The sequence below is a fragment of the Patagioenas fasciata genome, chromosome 6, assembly GCF_037038585.1.
Source record: "Patagioenas fasciata isolate bPatFas1 chromosome 6, bPatFas1.hap1, whole genome shotgun sequence".
In the NCBI taxonomy this organism is placed as follows: domain Eukaryota; kingdom Metazoa; phylum Chordata; class Aves; order Columbiformes; family Columbidae; genus Patagioenas; species Patagioenas fasciata.
Genome location: NC_092525.1, coordinates 13,171,830 through 13,187,309, shown reverse-complemented (window position 1 = coordinate 13,187,309; position 15,480 = coordinate 13,171,830). Strand labels below are relative to the sequence as shown.

Here is a 15,480-nt window from a genome sequence, read left to right as displayed (position 1 = left end):
TATATAAAAATTATTCGAAGTGAAAAGAACCCAACAAATAAACAGAAAACCCACACAAACATGAAAAAAAACCCAATCCCCTACAACTAGAAAGTAATCACATGGTTTATTTTGGCAACACCACCTCCTCTGTGAAAGCAAACATCTCCTATGTAGGCAACAGAAAATAATTAGTCTGTTCACGGACGGCAAACTGTTTTTAATTGTTGTACTGGGTGCCTAGATACAGAGGTTTTGCAGACTGTTTTTACACGTCAATCTTACAACCAAAGAAAAACTATTTAAGGAAAAAGTCTGCTCTCCTTCAAAAACATACTACATCCATATCTTTTCAAATTCTAACTAGCACTTTTTCAACACATCACATTATGAACACCGAGACATTTATTCTAAAGGAAATAGCTTTCCTTTATTGAATCTCTGGACTACACAGACGTCACCGAGCCACTTAAACATTACAAAGATTTGTCATTTGGAGTCGCTCAGGGAAAAACAGTGGTTTTGATTTAACTTTAAGACCATCAGTGTGAAGAACCCTTCTAGAGGCATGGTAGACATGTGGGTGGTACTGAACCCGAGCATGACTCAGGCAAGGAAGCAGCTGACATTTACAGCCAAAGAAACACCATCTCTCCTCTTTAGCAGAGGTCATCAATCTCAGTCAGTAAAAGGCATGAAGGAAGATGAGAAACGAATTTAAAAACAAAACAAACCCACTGATCTGAACTCCTAAAATATACATGTTGGGTGGAAGAAGCATCAAGAACATCAGATGAAATATGGGTCCAGATAAGTGAAAGAATATCAGGTGAACTGTTATCTATAAAGAGTAGAGTGTGAGCAAATAAAGTCATGGAGGACAAGCTAACCCTAGACAACACAGAGTTAAAAATAAGGTGGGGGGATTCTTTTTAACAATTATTTAAACAATTTTTCATGCCTAAGATTTGTCCACGCACAGAAAAAAGTTAGTTGCATAAGAGACATCAGCTGAAGAACAGATGAACATACACAACTCTTGCTGACACATAGTAATTTACGTTGTTCACAAGTATAATCAATGCTAGCTAACCCTATTAGTGTTTAACCAATTTAAGGAAATATATTTTATATTCTGACAATTAAAAGAAAAATCATTCTCCCTACCCACTTCCAAAAAGTACAACTTAGAAAGAAGTGTAAATAAGAAGGCTTCTGCTGCTCTAAAGATGTTATCAGTTTACCTGTGTATCTTTTAAAACAATACAAAACAAAACAAACAACCTCAATTACATGTCAAGTTCTGGCAAAAAGGTTTACTCAGTAGTCTACTAGAATTTCAGAGAACTAGCTGAAGTGCAGTAGCTCATTCTGCCTCAAGGATGAAGCAAACAATGCATATAAAGCAACTCTAGTTCACCTTCACACTGTTTCCCTGTCATCAACTAAACACTAACACATCAGCTTCTTGAGCCAGTAATTAATTTTTAGCTTTGGAAAATATAAAGCAGTAACAAGGAGTATTCAATCTTTCATAGCTGGAGTTTGGCAAATTGGGTTTCTTATATTTTTTCATTATTACATGATGCTTGCAGGCAGCACTCAAACTGAAACCAAGCACCAGTCGATCTCATGAACTATATGGCCATTCACTCAAAAACATAATGACCTATATTCCAGAAGAAAGCAGTAGCACAAGACAATAGTTTTTTTAAAAGAGATTATTTCATCGTTTATCCCTAATAATAAAAGTAATAGTGTTGGTCTAATTTAGCCACTTAACAATCTCTCTCCATTAAATAGACAGGTTATTTTCTCCACAAGCTATTATTTCCGATGAGAATTACAGGACATTAAGCAAAAGAGACCATATGGAACAGCAGTATGACTCAACGCAGCAGTGATACAGGGTGCCAACCTTTCTCCTTGCCAAACAAGTGTCGTGCAAAGTGTCACTTCCGACATCAGTTAAAAACACAAGAAATACTAATTCATTGCCTGGCTCCCACTACTTTCAGGGTTTCTAAAATCCTTGTTCCCCAAAGCCAGAACTGTAAGTTACAACAATTGTTATCTCAAGATTTGCAACATGCATTTTGGGAATATCACGTTTTGTAGATTTAACTTGAAATCACAATGTGTTTTTTCTTAACCACAGAAAGCTACCTTTATACAACCAACCACAGATGACATTGCTATATATTTCTCAAAAACTGTTAAGCTGCAGTCAGTCCAGCACCACACCATGGGATGGACTAAATGATGTTTTATACTCACTTCTAATCTCATTTTCCTTAGTTATTTTTCTTTATCTTAAGCTTTTCATTCTAGTAGTTGTCAAAGTCAATCATCAGCTGTAAATGAATAACCACACCAGACATTTTTTTGTATTATTCAGCCACAGATTTTCCAAAATCACCAGGACTATGAGTTTGGATTTGACAGCCATCTAGACTTCTACTGCTTTTGTATCAAAACCGTACAGTTTCAACAGTGCACCCAAGACTTCATAGGGAAGAAAACCATTTTATTTATAATATGAAAAAAAAACCCAACCTTCTTGTTAAAAACAAATACTTCCACATACATTATGCACTTAAAATCCTTTAGGATCCCAGCTAAGAACTCGTCATTGAAAAATAACATATTTAGATATAAAATTAAAAGATGGAGAGAGAAATTACCTATTTTAAAGACCAAGGCTAACTGAAAGTGAAACCTTATGAAAGTTAAAGTAACTGTTAAATTTTGAGAAATATAGAAAGGTGTTTGTGACAAAGCCACACTAAATGAACGTCTTTGTAACTACGGTCTCTCTTGGTCCTATGCATGATGAAGTGTAGTGGTTCAATTAGCATTCTAATTTTTATTTGAGTATTAAATTGTTACCACCCTCTGCATGCAGGAACTAATCTGCTGACATTCCACATTTCTACAGCACGTTTTTAATAAACATACCCTGCGATGCAGCTCTACTGCTAATTTCAAAGGCCTTGATAGGTTCTAGAAAATGGAGAATGGAAATTCACAAGAGACAATCAAACTGTTTTCTTAATAGGAAAATGATCTTCCACTGGTAAGAACAGGTCAATATGTAATCAGATATACCTAGTACTAATAGACCACTCTATCCCACCTAATCACATTAGAGTAAAATATAAAAAAAGGCTTTCCTTCCCTTCCTGCTTTTTCCATTTAAAGTCTGAAAAATCAAAACAATTTGCTCCTATCATAGATAAAAAGGAGAAACACAAGGTTTGCCCTCAACATGCAGATGACTCTTAGAAGTTTTCCAGCATACCTAAACTCTTCCGGAACTGGTATGAGATGCACATATGAAAGTTTCTGAAAGGCATATATGAACAAATGACATATAATTTTCTTAATTTAAACAGAACTTTCTTTTTTTTTAATGAAGTGTGTTCTTTGAGAAGATTTCTCTGTGTGATCAACTTCCGTAGCCAATTTATTCCAAATCCATTCTGTAATTCAAGAAGGAACTACTGCTTGGAAAGGTACTATGAAAAAAAAAGCTAATCCCTATACAAAAGCCTGTTCATTCAGTTAATGAGCTGACAAAGTTTACTAGATCTAAAGGAAGCCCTCAAAGCTTTGTGATCAAGTATCTGAAAAATCACACACATTTCTATTGCATTACTTGAAGTTACCTTCAAATCTTAACACAGGAATGGTGTGTGCATGTGTACGTGTACATACACACGTACACATCTCATGCTGGCAGATCGCATACAATCTTGATTTTCAGAAGATGCTCTGCATAGTGTTCCCTTCCAAAACACTTTTCATACCAAGCCCTGGAAAGTTTGTAGAATTTCTTAAGCTCAGAATTTCTTCCACACACTGCCTGAAAAGGGAAATGGAAAACACAAAGTATACATGTGCCCTTTTCCCGAGACACAATTTCTCTTCTTTTCATCCTTGTCATCCACAATGATCAGAATTAACTTTTCCTCCTAAAGGATAAAATATATTTAAAAAAAAAAAGTCCGTGTAATCAAAAGACAGGTATGATCTTTTGATCACTCTATTTTAAATTCTTGTTTTAAAAATGCCTTGAAACCAACAAGTACATCTCAAAATATTACAGAAAAGACTCATAAAATAATAAAAAGCCACCTTTAACCAATGATTGCAAGAAAGAAAGGTTTTCAATAGGTAAATTAATTTGTGGCTGCCAAACAAAGTGTTTGGTTTATTTTAGCAGCTTTTTTTCCAGTAGCTAAATCTGGTAAGTAGACTTGCTCTAAAATATAAACTCTATGTTAGAAACATCACGACAAAATATCACTGGGCTCAAAGAAAAGCAGATGATTTTTTTTTAATTAACTGAGCCTCTGGGCCAGATCACTATTATCTAGATCTTATGCACCTTTTTTATTAAATTGAATTATTCTCATTTATTATATTTAGTGTAAGCTAATCTAAACCAGTCTATAAAATCACAGAATAAGTTCTTGCTGGGGATGAGGTATTTAAAATAATACAATATAGTTGCTCATATCGTAACCAAGTGTAACTGCAAGAAGCTTGCACAAAGCCATGACAGAATTCTCATTAATTTTCTTGATGCAATCATCTTGTCTAACATAACCCAACGATCATGAATAAAACCAACATTTGCCTGTTGAGACAGGCTATCCAGAGTACCTTGAATGTTAAGCATTATACTATACTACTTATTTGATAAATTCACCTGCCTGCACAAAATAAAACCTGCAAAGCCAAAAAGTTGTATCTGTAACCACTATACCTTTTTTCTAAATCACTGTCTCTTATCTCTCAACGTTTAAGATAGCTTCCCAAATTTGTTTTACTATCTGTTTCAACACAAGTAACACATGGTTGTCATTAAATGCAGATAATGAAAGCTTACTATCAATTTTTACATACTAAATGCTTCCGCAAAATATTTTTACTTCCGGAAACAAAGAGAGGAAGTTACAGGCTACCAACGTAAAAGATAAAATTCACAAAAACGTGAAGAAGTATGAAAGGTCACGTTCTACTAAGTAGTTGTATCAGCATACCCTTTCCACAACAGCATTGTCAGCATACTACCTTGGTCTCCATTAAGGGAGATGTTAAGTTCTGAAGTCCCTGACCACAGTACAAGCCAGCATAATGACAAACACAGAGCTGCAGGGTCACAGCTAACAAAAGTGGGCTACCTCAGCTCACCCCAGAGCCCAAGCACTGCAATGGGTACAACTGGCATCACCATGGAAACGCCCGTGGAAGATGGAATCACTTCACAATACAAGGAATCCAAACCCAAAATATGAAGTGCAAGCTAGATGAGCACACAGCCAAATTAAAGCTGAGTCTTCAACAAGCCAAACAAAGCACCCAAGCTCCATCTGCACAAAATCAAAAGTCAGCTGGCTTTTCAGAAGACTTTAATAAAACAAGTGACACTAACTGCACATCTGCACAGCGTAAGAACATCATCTTATTATGGCTCCTCACATGAATTTTCTAGGAAACGTACAGAACAATGCAACTGGTTTTTCAATACTCTACCATGCAGAATCACAGAGGGCAGGGAGAGAAACTTGGACGATCTGTTGGAACAAGGATCGCTTGTGTGCGCCTTATTATACCCTTAGATTTCTCTGGTTGCCATCAAAAGCTAGATACTAAACCATACTTCCATCTGACCCCTTTATAGTCAGTCTCACTTCTGATGTCTCAATATGATGAAAGAAGAATCAGAAAAGGGAAGCTATAAGGGTCAAAGACAAATTAGCACTCATGACAACTATGGGGAACTTCCAACTTCACGTTACTCTTTTGAGGCTTGACAAAGTATTTTCTTGGACATTTTGATTAACTCTCTCCCCTCACACTTTTTACATATCCCTATAACAATAAGCAGGAACAATTAACATTCAAAACAATGTAAAAATCAATTATTGACTTTTCTACCATGGCCTTAGTCATTTTCATTCCTTACTCTTATTTCCTCAAAATCGTCAAACAGTTCTCTCTAAGAAGAATTCTAGCTAGCAGGTCCAAATTTCTCGGAAGTTTATACTGTCAACACTAACCATTAACAATTAGAATGAAGTATAATGAGAATAAAAATACCTTTTTATGATAGAAGTGTACATCTATGAGCAAACACAAATTCTGTCCACATGAACAGAAAGGACTAGTATTGCCAAGGGCTCATCTCCACTGCACTGCCTGATCTGAGTTCCAGTCCAAGGTTTAACCCCAGACCAACTGCTGGCACATATAAACAGTTGTATTTCAACTCCATTGCTGTTTTGCACTCCAGTGCTCACAGCCATTTAAATCCAAGTGGAAAATGTTGATACTTAAAAGCTACAGATATTTCAGTAATATCTTGAAGATGCAGGAGGTGAAGAACAGCCTGAAAAGCTGCAACTTCTCCCACCTTCTCTGCTGAGATTGCACATGTACTGGGCAATCACACACAGCAAGCGACAGACAGCTTCAGTGACTGACTGACAACCAACCACCAAGAAGAAAAGGAAGATTAGAGCATTTCTTCAGCCACTTCAACACTTGAGTACACAAGCATCTATGGCAACACAATAAATACACAGAACGCAGACAAAAACAAGCAGCTGGGACTGGGGACAGCTACTGCTTATGCAGCACTGCCACCAAGTTACTTGTGAGAGTTTTCTTCAAAATAACAGGAAATAATGAAAGTATACAGCAGTGGAACCAAATAAAACAAAGGGTTCATAGAATGGGGAAAAAAACCAGGCATTTCAGATGGCTCAGTCTAATCCGTATAATCTAGTATTTGTTTCTCAATAATGTCTGAAAAAAACAAAACCAAAACAAAATAAACAGGCTCCTATGAAAAACTGTTATCAGTTTGCAGCATTCACGCTCTGAGTAAAGGGAAATATTCCAGCACCTTATTTAAGAACAAATTAAAAAACCTCCAAAAGTATTTTTGCAAACTTATTTTAAAAGTTTAGCCAGTTACTGAATTTCTCCACCTACTTCTACATTACAATTCTGGATCTTGTATTTTGTATCATCTGAATATACACACACATAGACAATGCATCAGATTGGGATTATTTGCGTTTTATTTTTACTCTCAGTTGCCTGCAAAGGCCTGAGAACTGAAAAGGCACAGTAGAACCTTCACCCCAAGTTAAAATTTTGGGAGGGGAATGAAGAGTTTGACAGCAAAATGAAAAAAACCCCTAACATAAATACATTTTTAAATCGTAACATTTGTTAGAAATACAAATATGTGTGTACAATAAGCATATAAAATACACAAATATGGGTATTGGAACACAGCTGAGGACCACAGCAAAATAATTTTATCTAATTTAGGAAGAAACACAATAACAGTTTACATACACAACAGAAGCACAAATTAGAACCATCTATCTTATTACACTGAAATAGTTGATAAAGAGACTCTGGATCTCTACAAAGCAAAGTAATCTAGTAAAAATACCTAAATGGAATGACTTTGATGTGTTTTACACTGGAGAAGTTTCAGAAAGTGCATATTGCTACAGAATTTATAATAAAAATATTCAAAAATACCTAGAGACATGCCACTATTATACTGCTGTAAGGCCATAACCTGAGATTAGTAATTGTACTCAATAGAGTATAAAGCAGTGTATTTGAATATAACTACTTTTTAAATAAAACACTGCTGCAGAGAGGGTGGTGGTGCATTTCTAGTTAAGGTAGAATCCTTACAATAAAAGGATCTATTTGCCTAAACAGTAGTGAAGATTACAAAAACTAACAATTAGCTCACAATAAAATTAAATCCTTAGAATAAGATTCTTAGAGAAAGCCCTTGACTTTGACTCTTTCCAAAAGGAAAAATAAGGTTAGCCCATCAAATGCACAGACAAGTGCAATGGATGAGCATCCGGAATACGCTTCCCACCCTAAAAAAATCAGGTGGTGTGTCATAAGGTACATACAACAGACAAGGTCAGCTGTGCTAGAATTGAAAGTACAGCTACTTAACTTCATTCAGCACCCTGAAATTACAGAGGTTTAAGTGTCTCTTATCACTAACAAGAACTATAACTTCAAGACTATTCCATAACAAGTACGTAACCGTCCTCTGGAAACTTCGACCTCTACATCTTGCAATACAAAACTTGCCATATAGAAGTTTTGGGAAGAATAAAAAAACAATTAAAAAAAAAAAAAAACCACAGATAATATAAGAGACATTCTGACAACCCCATTTGCCTGCCAGAAAAGACCAGGGATTGGTTGTGAATGATAAATTACTCAAAACTGATTCCCTATAATAAAAAGATTACTAAAACACAAGTTTCATAGCAAGTATTGAGTAAGGTCTTTTTCGTCATATTCTCATCCATTCCACTCCTCATCCGCACCACCAACTTACTATACGAAGTTGAGCGAGTTACTGTACTTCTAAGCCCCACAGCAATATGGAAACCATACTCAGCCACTTGGCAAATGGCCTTCAAGATCCACTCTTACATTCAATCAGTGACTGAAATCCTGTTCTGATCATTTACTGGTTCTTAAAAATATCTTTCACTTCTTTTTCTGCCCTTTGACCTTTTATTTCCTATTTAGAAATCATACAGGAGATACTAAGAATTTGAGCAATTAAGCCAGGGAGTTGCTCACTATCACTAGTAATGAGCTCCACCATAAAACGGAAGATCACACTTGAAAGGCAAGTGTGCAGACTGACATTTTACCATAAACAACAGCAGTTACTGAGCATCATTTTGCAGACAAATGTAACTCCACACAAACACTTTCCTACTATATTAGAAATCAACTCAGAACTCCCAAGTATGCTAAAAAACATATTTCTAGACCAAACGGATGACCTATTCAGACAGAAAAGCGAGACCAGTACCTGGCATACCTGGGCCTATAACCAAGGCTTTATCTTGGTGCTGCTAAGGTAACAAAAGTCCCTTAGCACAGATCACACCAGTTAAGAACATGCAGGCAAGGTCATGCAGAAGGTTTAAACCAACTAAGAACTTTGTTTCAAATCGTTTGCACACAGTATAACTCAACAACTCTCTCCCTCTCTTTTTTTGTTGAACAAATGAGAAACAAACTCACAGATAACAATGGAGGGACCAAATGAATGCATGAAAATAACGATCTCCCATTACACACTTTAAATGGCTTAATTTCAAAATTTTTTGTTTATTCCAATAATTTCTAAAATGAATTTATGCATCGACAGAAAAACACCAAATGGATTTCAATTGAAAGTACTTATGTACAGACTGCATTAAGCTAAATATTTATTCAACCGTCTTGCTGCTAAATATCAACATCTTTTTATCTACAATGCTCAAAAAGAGATATGCATACACTGAGGCTGTAAATTGCTACCTGGCACTAATCATTTCAATTATGGAAAAAAAAAAAAAAAAAAAGAGGTGTGGTTCATTTTTCTCATTGTTTTGTCTCCTTGGCACCACAGTGCAAGTTGCACTCTGTATTTTAGACAGGACTTACTCCCATATCACAAGAGCTTGGTAATGCTTATTGCTTGTTTAAGAGGAACTGACATCTTTCATTCAAACATTTCATCCTGAGGGTAGAATAATTTATTAAAGAAAACTTTAAAATATTTATTTTCAAAGTCTCACACCTTTCTAGATATGAAAGGGTAAAATGAACCAGTTCTAATCTCTGCTTCAGAAGCACACAGGAGGTAGAAGCAGAGAGAGGCTGCGCAAGAGGAGCACAGACATGGCTGTGCGTGCAAGGATGGCATTGGGGAAATCAACATCCAACTGCAGCTCAAACTGACAAGGAATGAAGGGCAACGACTCCTGGATCAGCAGCAAAAGGAAGGCTGAGCAAAAAGCGCTCCCTCTGCTCCATGGGACAGGGGACCTGGAAGCAATGGAAAAAATTCACATACTCAATACATTTTTTGCTCTACTTTTCACTGGGAAGGTCCACCCTCAAGCTTCCCAAAGCCCTGAGCCTAGCAGCAGAGTCTGCTGGAGTAGAGTCATCCCCAAAAGAGGACGATGGAGTTCAGAAGCACTTCAGGAAACTGGAAACACACAAGTCCGTGGGACCAGATGGGATGTATCTGAGGGTCCTGAAAATACACTTGAGAACATCTCACTCTCCATTAAAAGGACACCTCTATGAAGCTCAGTGTTAATCCTTGAAATGTACATTTTAACTTGCACTTAGAAGGTAGATACTAAAATTAATGGGGAGAAAGTGAGAGCTATTACAGCAAAGATGAGTATAGCAAGTGGTCAAAAGTGAAAAGAAACGCCCAGCATTGCACTTCAATACATTTTTGCATCTACATGTTTAAGAGTGTTGCTGTTTTTGATACAAAGATCAAAAATGCCAATATAACATACATCAGTACATAAAATTGGTATAACTCAATGACAAATTGATCTAGATTGTAAAGCAATTGTTAGCCAAGTTTGAAATAGCCTTCCAACTATAGCAGAGGTAATGACAATATACAACTGATTATTTTTAAATTAAAGCTGAATAAACTTACAGAAGTCCCTATCTAACAATGCCCAGATCATTCCTTACAATTGATGAATCAACAAAAAGTCTAGAGAGAAGAAAGAATATACAAGGGAGAGAGCAGAAGACAGCAGCTGCTTCTGTGGATGCACAGAAGAGAAACAGAGAGGTGGCTCTTAAAAAGCCGTAGTCCATGTAATGTTGCCAAAAGTAAATAAAAAAGAAAAATAGACACCTTCACAATCAAGGTAAGCCAGAACTGAGAGTGAGCTCCTACCACCCTTACTATCCTTTGCTAACTTCACCACAAGTGGCATAAACAAATAAAAAACCCAGCAGTAGTGCCTTCTTATGTCAACTTACTGACCATAAAATCACAACCCAGATAAGAATATCACCCATCACAACTTACGCGACCATACCAGGACTGCAGCTACACACTCCTGCCTACCAACACACCTCTTCCTTCTCTGGATTGAGACAATGTCAGTACGACTGGGCAAGCGAGCTGGTTCAGGAAGTTGTTCTAACCAAAAAGTAACTCAGAGAGGGAAAAAAAAAAAAAAAAGTACTGCTTTTTGACCAGATTAATTCTCTTAATTCACTTCCTAGCTGTGGAAGTCCCATTGACGACACAAGGGAAGGTGCAGCCACAACACAGATTGTCTTCAAATGCCGGGGAGTACGCACCAGGAACCAGGTTTCCACAGAAATCCACATTATGCCCTGGATCTTTTTGCAATCCCCTTGCTCACATGAGCAAATCTCAGGCAGTGAATCACTTTTTAAAGGACTGAATGCTATTTTTAACGAAGCAACACATTTCATTGTAACCATCTTAAAGAAAACACCGCAAAGTACTTCCAATAACGCTCCAATTTAGCTTCATTTCTTACAACACTGGAGCCAATTTGTGCTTCCTGTGTGTAAATATATTTGTAGTCCCTTCAAGTTTAAACTGCAAACTAACCTCTTAATTAGTATCATTAATACCATACAATCCACATAAACAAATTGTTTTATTGACTACAATTCTACTTAAAACATAGACACAAGCATAACTTGCAGAACTAATCTTACAGTCCCAGTTTATCTTCATAAGATCTGAAGTACAAGTCAATCTGATAGGCACTCAGGATTTTGGCCTGTATGACAGAGATTCAGACAGCACCTTTCCAGAACTTAAAGGGGTAAGAAAATGCTGCCTGTAACATCACCAAAAACCCTCTCTGGAGACAGAAAGGACAGTTACCCTTCTCCAAAGTTTTATTTGAAAAGTCACCAACATGGTTATGAGACCACAGCCTGACAGTGACAGAGAAAAGCAGTGCTTCATCAAGCAAGCTGGATTTGTTTCCATTTTAAAGAGGAGATGACACTTTAAATCTTTTTTTCCCCTTTTACACAAAATAATAGATGCATACATGCACGCAGCTATGAAATATGGTAAGTTATGATTTATCTACAACACAAGCAATCTTAACAACTGAGTTTTGAAAGAATGACAGCGAGAGCAAAGTACACAGCACACTCCACAAACTCCCAGGTGAGCAGAGCTGCCCAGTCTGTTGCATTCAGAGCTCCAGACCCGCTTCAGATGGGTTCTGCAAGCTTTTGAAGCACCCTATGTAAAGAAAAGGAGTTTGGGACTGGGTCACAGCTAAGGAGGGCCTGACTGTGGAAGGAGGCTTGAGAAAAACAGAAAGAAGAGGAAAAAACAAAGGGGAGAAGGGGAAAAGGAAGAGGAAAGGAGAAAGAAAGAAGGAAAGGAGGAGGAAGGGAGGAATAGAGGAGGAAGGGAGGAAAAGAGGAGGAAGGGAGGAAAAGAGGAGGAAGGGAGGAAAAGAGGAGGAAGGGAGGAAAGGAGGAGGAAGGGAGGAAAGGAGGAGGAAGGGAGGAAAGGAGGAAAGATCACACACACACACACACCAGAAGAAAAAAAAAAAAAAGTGGATGAATCTGAGCCATGAGCCATGTAGACGGCAGAGATTTAGGACAGCAGTTTGCTACTTTGGGCTCTTGGGAAGTGACTTCACTTTTCCTAAGGAGGAGGAGGAAGGGAGATGAACTCTTCCACAGCCCTCTCCCTTCCCTCATCAGGAAAACAACTTTATTTTTTAAATCCCCCACTCTCCTCCGTCCCCCCGCGCCAGCCGCGCACGGGAACTCCCCTCCGCACACAAACACCACACGCAGCACCGGCACCAGCCCCGAACAGCCACGCACCTCACGCCTCCTCCCTCCGCCGCCGCCGGGAGGGGCCAGGCCGGGCAGCCGGGAGCAGCCGGCGGCTCCCGGGGCCGCGGCCGAGCCGGCAGGGCCCGCGGAAGGAGGAATCCACCTCAGGTCAGCGGGCGCTGTCACCCCGCGACACGGCCCGGCCGCTTCTCCTGAGGGAGCGACGGCGCCTCCCGCCCGCAGCCCTCGCGAGACCCCCCGCTCCCTCCCCTCACCTCACCCGGCGAAGGAGGCCCGGGCAGCGCCCGCCCCTCTCACCGCTGCCAGCCGAGCCGTCCTCCCGCCGCCGCGTCCTCCGCCTCCGGGGCTCTCTGCGCAGCGGAGCGGGGCCGGTGGGAGGCCGGCCGGGAACGGCTCGGCGGGCCGCGCAGCCGCCTCAGGGCCGGGCCGGCGCCGTCCACATTCCGGCGGCGGGCGGATGGCGGGGCGCGCGGGGGCGCGCGAGCGCCGCTCCCTCCCCCTGCGACTCCGCCGTGTCAGCGGCGCCGCCGGTAAACGGCGCTTTTCGGCCCCAAAGAAACGGTCCCGCCCGCAGGAAAGGGTTAAAGGCGTCAGAACTCTTGACTCCAACTTTAAAACTCTGGAAGCGACCCACAGATCGTGGTACTCTCAAAAAAAACCCCACCACATTAACTTTTTAAAGTTTGCCTTTTGTACCCCAGTCTCGGTAGACAGTGTTTGCTTATCAATAGTGTTTTTGTATGGTTAAACAAATATTTAAATAGCAAATCTACATGTATGTTTAAATAAATACCAGCATTGTTTATGTTTAAATAATAAGAGATTGTCCTGTTGGTTTATTTTCTTTTTTTTTCCTTGCGTGTGAAACAAATTACATTTAAATTAACCACATAATTTATACAGCTCCTCTCTGCTCTTTCCGTTTCAGATGTGGATCAGCAAAACCTTAAGGAATGTCAGTGCACAGTCTGAAATAAAATAACGTTGTTGGGTGAAAGACAAGCAGGCTGTGTCCTGTCTGTACCTTGTTTTGTTGTCACTGTGACAATAAACCCCAACTTTGGGGAAAAAGCTGACGTGCAATTAGTTGTAGCAGCAAAAACACGTCTCTCCGATTTTGGAGGAATTTTTAATGCACCGTCAGAGCAGAGTTACTGAAAGTTGATACGTCCAAGCGTTTAGTTCTCCTGAATGCTCACTTGTATGCTGTAAGAAAAGCAGAGCAAATTCTAAATGTGCAAACAGAGAGATGATTTATTTGGTTTGTTTGGCTTTTTGCATTGCTGCGCTGTAACGAACCCATCTCAAAGCGGGTGAGGCGAGCAAAGGAGATGCTACACCAGTCCCTCACTTTGTTTGTTACTATTACATGCCTTTCCTAGTCATCTGCAGCTAGTGTAAGCTAAATTATCTTCAGATAATTTTTATCAAACCCCAGGGTTCAGATAAACCACAGAAGCACAGAGAAACAAGAAAAATTAAGGGGGAGAAAGGGAATAATTTTAATGAGTATTACAATAGAGGAATAATAAGAAAAAAGGTTCCCTGGCGTTGTACTCAGATGCTGCACACTTGTGTAAGAATATGGGCGATAAACAGGAGGAACTGAAAGTCAGTATATTGATAACGAAAATTATGAATAAATTCTCATAACTGGTTATTGTTGTGGAAAGGCAGGGTGTTCAGGAAGCACGGGTAGGAGAAGAGGAACATAAGGCACAAGAGGTAGTGAAAATCTTTGGATAATGGTGGAAAGGAAAAGAGCAGTGTCACAGCAAAGACCCCTTAGCAACCCACAGATGAAAAAGATCAAGTGCATGGTACTTTAACCTGAACAAAATCATCCAAAGCACAGCACCTAGTGATAACGAGACTTGAAGTAGGTAGATACCTGCTCGGAAATGGATTTGGGAGGTGATAGGGGTGACAGTGGTCATTAATTTAATAACTCTTCAAAAGGGAAGGAAAATCAAACCAATAGACTTGAAGAAAATAAGTTCCAGCAAACTCACAGCTTGAATGCCAAACCCCACTGTAGCAAATCTAAGGCAAAGTACACTCTGCAAAGTTTGCCATCTCCTATAGAACTACCACGAAGGCTGCAAACAGAGCAGTGCACTGAGAAAGCAAGCTAGCAAGGCAAGAGTCTGGGTAAATCTAAACCATTTCAATGGCTTTGCACCTTTTGAAAAAAGCAGAAACTAGCTTAAATTACTAAAACCCACAACAAAGTGATTGTTGTAATCTGTAGGGAAAATCCAGAAAGGTTAACATACAAAATGAGCTAAAACCATCAAAAAGCCATAGAGTGTAACAACAAAAAGATTACGTGAAAGATTGCTGGGGAAGAACAGACCTGCTCTCAGGTGCTCCTCATTTTTTTTTGCTTTGTTCTTCTCCAAAATGTCAGCTGTAATCAGATGGCTTACACAGTCAACATCGGCAACGTAAAAACAAATGTTCAAGCTAAACTAAGGAAAGAAATAGATTTTACGAAAGTAAGATGTCAGAGTAGGCACGATATGTAGAATCCGGTAAAAGAATAAAGGAAACGACCATACAGCTATGATCTCCAAAAAATAATCTCAGCCTACCTAAACATACTAGATATGTTTCCACTGAAAATAAGCTTTTTGTAAACTGTTTTTCAAGCAGCTACATGTTATAAAATTCATTTTTATTTCTAGGTCTCTTCTCAAAAACCACCAAAGGATGAAAGGTAAAAACATCCTTCTGCAGTTGCCTGAACAATGCACTTCTTACAAACTGCTACAACTGACATCTGAATAAGCA

The 15,480-nt window shown here is 39.0% G+C and overlaps 1 protein-coding gene across 5 annotated transcripts in view; it reads right to left on the bottom strand.

Moving 5' to 3' along the window:
* Positions 1 to 15,480, bottom strand: part of RABGAP1L (RAB GTPase activating protein 1 like) — a 238,084-nt gene that overhangs the window by 217,614 nt on the left and 4,990 nt on the right. Inside the window, exon 1 of one of the 5 annotated variants that reach the window (XM_065842079.2) lies at positions 12,985 to 13,112. The exons of 1 other annotated variant lie outside the window; for it this stretch is intronic. The gene's annotated coding sequence lies outside the window, so the exon portion shown is untranslated. Of the gene's footprint in view, positions 1 to 12,714; positions 12,736 to 12,941; positions 13,113 to 15,480 lie in introns of those variants that run through there. 3 more of the 5 variants (XM_071809961.1, XM_065842078.2, XM_065842080.2) reach the window with 3 other exon arrangements.